The following is a 5,631-nucleotide window of genomic DNA, read 5'->3' as shown; positions in this document are numbered from 1 at the left end:
TTAGAAAAAGAATTGCAGAATTTTTCCCCCTGTGTGTTGTCATTGTGCTTCCCCATACTCCGCAATGCCAGCTGTGGTTACAAGCATGAGGAACCTGAACTGACAGGGTGGTAGCACATTATTCTACCATTTTTCCAGATCTTTTAATTGAACATTAAATCTGGGGCTGATTACATCATCCTTGTTTAATCTGCCTGGGAGGTTCATGATAATATTTCCTGCTCTATGATCATCAATGATTTCAAATTTGCCAATGTAACCATGCTTCATCTTCACAGTTAAGAGCCAGATAATTACTTTAAAGCTCAACCTAATGAGAACCTGGCATCTTCCTCACTTCTCTGCATTGCTGAAGCTTTTGAGAGCATCTGTCAGGGCATTTGTGTACACCACGGTGGTAGTGCTGCAAGATGGCAGAAAGAGGATTGGATGAGTGAGCATGGAAAGATATGAGCTATTTTACAATTCTTAAATTAGTATAAATACCCTAGAAATAAATGAAGAATTTTTCCTCTCTAAATAAGTTTATTGGTCACTAGGATGATTGAGAAGGCCTGCAGAAAAACTCTTGCTAGGTGATTCCAGAATATTAAAATCCATATGTTTGGAATTCTTAACTCCTTCTTGAGCTCTCATGCAAGGACATTAGAATAAGATGACTTTTGAATCAATCTGGCATAAGTCATGTGAATTCTTGTAATTCCCAGTTTTGGTCCAGAAAAGACAGAAGATTATAGCTGAGGAAACTGAAATTCTCTGTTGCCCAGATGTGTTAATTTTATGCTGGAATGGTGTACCTGTCTAAACACATTGGAATTAGGTTATTAGGTATTTAAAGAAACACAGATGTATGATATAATTCCAGACCTCTTCCACATGCTACAAGCTTTTGTTTTTATTTTCTCCTCTCCCTCTTTCTTCTCTCCTTTATTCTTTAAACTAAATGAATATATGCTGTTAAACACATCTTTAAATTACTGTAAACATGAGGGTTATGTTTGGACAGTTTTTACAGCTGGAATACTATGTTCAAAATATGCTGTTTTCAAGGACTGCAGTGTTTAGTTTACTTTCAGAATTGTTGGCATATGGAAACCATTTGCAAAAAAAATTCTGACTCTTCTATGTTTTATTTACCAAAACAAAAAAAAAAACATAAGCAAAAACTATAAACTGGGTAAATCCAAAAGATTCCAAGTCCATGATAGAGAACACTAACAATTGGAGAAGTCAGGAAAGGCATTTGATAAGATGTGGTGCCTGAGTTATACTTTGAAGGATGCTGGGATTTCTGTGAGGTGGATGTGAAAAAGGAGAGAGTTCCAGGTTTGGGGGATAGATTGGGGAAAGGGCTGGAGGCTGGAGAGAGAATGTTACATATAGGCAACAGCAGATAGGCCAGTTTTGATCACAAAGTTCATTTGATCATAAGATCATAGCATATGAAAAACTGACCTGTTAGAAATTATCTAGTCTAATTCCTTCAATTTATAGATGAGAAAGTTGAGATCCAGGAAAGTGAAGTAAACTTTCTCAAGGTCACAGATGTAGTGAGCATCAGAAGCAAAGTTTGAATTCAGGTTCTCTGACACTGGAGACAGTGTGTGACAGGGAGTAACATGACATCAGTTTGGAAAGGTAAGTTAGGAACATATTGTGAAGGACTTTAAATGTCAGACAGAGGAACATGTATTTTTTTTCTAAGAATCTATTGATGTTTCTCAAGTGAGGGAATGACACGGTCACAATTTGTAGTTTTTGTCAGTGACTTGCATGAAGTCAGAGATTACATATTCACCAGACTTTGAGATAGTACAAAGCTGGGGGCAGAGCTAATGCTGTTAATGATAGGATACAAAGAAATCTTGGGAAGAATCATGGCATAGGGGAGAGAGTGCTACATTTGGAGGCAGGACCCATGCTTAAAACCTTTGTATTAAGCCTATGATATGGGGCAAGGTATTTAGCCTATATGAAGCTCAGTTTCTGGATTTGTAAAATAAGAAGGTTGGATTGGATAATTTTTAAGATTCCTTCAATCTCTAGCTAGATCTGTAGTCTATTTTGACAGATAAGATGAAATTTAAGAGGAACAAATGTAAGCTATTACACTTGGGTTCAAAAAAATCAACTCTGTAAGTACAAGTTAAAAGGACTGGGCTTCACAAGAAGTTCTGAGAAACGACTTTGGGGTTTTAGTGTACTGCTAGCTCAATATGAATCAATAATGTGATAGGGCAGCTAAAAAACATAATGCAGATCTAGGCTGCATTAATGGAAGAGTAACCAGAATGAGAAAGGTGATAATCTCATTCTACTCTGTCCTCATCAGACCATGTCTAGAGTCCTGCATTCAGGTCTGATAACTACATTTGAAGAAGGATAGTGATAAGCTGGGGAATACCTAATGGTGAAAGGCTTTGCAATCATGTTATATAATGACTAATTCAAGAAAACAAGGAGAATATTTAGCCTGGAGAAGATTTAGAGGGTACATGATCTTCATGTATTTGAAAGGATGTTATGTAAGAGACTTGTTCTGCTTTGCCTTACAGGGCAGAACCAGGAGACATGGGTGGAAGTTGTACAGACACAGATGTGTCAGCCTGATGTAGGGAAAAATTTCCCAACAATTAGACCTTTCCATAAGTAGAATGGACTGCCTTGGGAGGTAGTGGGTTCCTTCTCATTAAAGGTCTTCAAGTGAAATCTACATGTCTCCTTGTTAAGGAGGTAGCAGAGGAATAATTACTCAGGTTTCACTTTTCCTCAGTGTCCTTTGAAGTTGTTTCTGGTGGTGAGTTTGTGTGATTCTATAATCCCTACAAACTTGGGTCAAAAACAAACTTAAACATATTAGATTGAAGATAATTTTTGCTATTTTGTTCTTAAGTTAAAAACACGTTAATCAATCTACCTATATACTCTACCTAGACCTATAATAGATCTTTTCAACCTTTTTTTTTACCTGCCTGTTATATTCAAAACACTCTGTTGGACTCTGGAGATACAAGAACAAAATGAAAGATACTTCTTTTCCTTACGGAGCACACATTTTATAGGGCAGATGAATATAAATATATGTCTATGATATTTGTATATACATGCATATATGGAAGTGTATAAATACACACACATATATGTAATACATGCATACATATGTCACTTTTTTTGGGGGGGGGAAGAGGCCACTAACAGCTCAGAGGTTCAGGTTTAGGATAGCTTAGGTTACAAGAGGAGGTGATATGTGAGTTGAGCTTTGAAAGAAAGTCAGTGGTCTAAGATATGGAGGTAGGGAGAAAATTCATTTCAGTCATGGGAACCATGGGAAAAGTCTTTTATGTGTTTTCATCTGCATAATTTATTTTTCTGTGTCCTTTCTTAGTACCCCTACTTACTCAAAATTTTCTGGTTGTCAGTGTCACTTTTGGATGGTCCATCTGTTATCCTTCCCTCTCACATTATGACTGGCGCAGCTCCAAAGCAGCCTAGTACATGCCAGGTACCGTGCTAAGTGATAGGCATACAGAGAAAGGCTTCTCTTCTCCCACTATACTATTTTGCTTAGTGATTTCATCAGTTCTTATGGGTTCAATGATCATCTCTATTCATATGATTTCCAGTTCTGTGGTCTCTCTGCTGAGCTCCAGTCTCACATCACCAATTGCCTCTTGGATATCACAAAACTGGATGTCTTTTAGGCAGCTTAAACCCAACGCATCCAAAATAGAACTTTATCTTTCCCTCCAAGGCTCTCCATAAACTCCATCTTCCAACTTCCCCTTTACTATTGAAAGTATCACCATACTCCTAGTCTCCCAGGATCTTAAACTTATCATTCTTCACTTTTCTCTTGAAGTCACTCCACATCCAATCAAGCCAAATTTTGTTCATAACTTCTCTCCCACACATCCACTTCTTTCCATTCACACTGCCACCACCACGGTGAAGGTTCTCATCATCAGTTGCCTGGAACATTGCAATAGCCTTCTTCCTGTCTCACATGCCTCCCCACCAGAGTCTATCCTCCACTCAGTTGCAAGAAAGATTTTTCTAAAGCAGTAGTCTGACTGTATTGTTCCCTACTTACTAAATTCCATGAGCAAATAGAAAATTTGTAAAATAGAATACAAATAGTTGTAATTTATAAAATAAAATAAATTTTTGTAAGTTTTGTAATATTATAAAATAGAATAAATAGAATAAAATAGAATAAATCACACATTTGTTATTTGTAAAATAGAATAGAAATATTCAAATAGAATAGAAATATTTCAAACCCTTCACAAGCTTGCACCTTCCTCTTTCTGTTCTTGTACTTTATTCCCATCCATATACACTACTTGGCTTTCTTGCTGTTTTGTGTACTCCATCTCCCAGGTTTGTACCTTTTCAGTGGCTCTTCTCCATACCTGGAAAGCTCTCCTTCCTCACCTTATTACTGGCTTCCTTCAAGACAGCTTAAATACCAGCTTTTGCAAATCTTTTCCATTTCTCTCCTTCTCCCCAGCACCCTCCCCTGGCTTTACTGCTAGCGTCTTCCCTCTGAGATTACCTTCCACTGATACACTACATATTTTTGTATGTGTGTGTATATATACATGCATATATACACTAAATATATATACACATATGTGTGTATATGTATATGCATGTATGTCCTCATATATGTGTGTATGTCCATATATGTATAATATATATACATATATATATGTGTGTGTATGTGTGTATATATATATATTAGCATGATCCTCAATAGGACGTTAGGTCCTTAAAGGCACAGACTTTTTTGCTTTTCTTTATCTCCTTAGTACTTAGCTTGATGTCTGGCATATATATAAGCACTTAATAAATGCTTGTTGGGTGACTGACTCATTTTATTTTTACAGGGAACTTCTAGATGAAGAATCTTTCTGTACTAAAGTCAGTATTTCCCCTGCAACTTAGAGTTTCACAGAGTTACTCTGGGCACTGAGACCTTTATTGACTTGCCCAGGTTCATCCAGCTAGTATGTGTCCAGAGGCAGAACCTGAATCCAGGACTTCCTGACTTTAAAGCTTAGTTCTTGACCTACTCTGTCACATTGGCTCCCCTGCAGAGACACAGGAACAGTGTTCCTGGGTGATGGGAATTTTTAAAGGGGAGGATGAAGGAAAATGGAGGAAAAGATTAGAAACAGATTGCAAGAAAATGAAGTTGGAATCATGCCTTATCTTTCTGATCTGTTTGGAGTTTGCAGATTATTGCAGATGAAATTGCTTTTATTTTAACCTCAGAGACTTTTGGTCTAACTCTCCAAAAGAGAGCATAAGAAGGAAAGTTAGCTGATATTGTAAAAAACAAAGGAGAAGGGTCCAAAACAGCCAGTATGTTTATGGTTCCCTTTGAAATTCATGAGACAGCCAAAGAATTTCTCGAAGTTTTACTTTTGTTGTAGATTTAATATCAGCAGAAGTTGGCTAGGTATTTTCTGTGTGCCTGGAATGGTTATTCCACCTACATAAATAACTGGAAAATAGGAACAACATAGCTGTTGCTGTGGGCATTAAAGTTATGGCATCTTGATAAAGCCTGAAGTTTGAAACATTTTCTATGTTGAGAGCAGTCGAATTTAAAGCAAAGTGAAGATG

The 5,631-nt window shown here is 37.0% G+C and overlaps 1 pseudogene; it reads right to left on the bottom strand.

Annotated features, from left to right (window-relative positions):
- On the bottom strand, positions 1-441 carry LOC140531930 (small ribosomal subunit protein uS8-like; annotated as a pseudogene).
- Between the last annotated feature and the right edge of the window lie 5,190 nt (positions 442-5,631).

Source organism: Notamacropus eugenii, chromosome 3 (genome assembly GCF_028372415.1).
Source record: "Notamacropus eugenii isolate mMacEug1 chromosome 3, mMacEug1.pri_v2, whole genome shotgun sequence".
Lineage (NCBI taxonomy): Eukaryota > Metazoa > Chordata > Mammalia > Diprotodontia > Macropodidae > Notamacropus > Notamacropus eugenii.
This window is presented reverse-complemented; position numbering and strand designations above follow the sequence as displayed.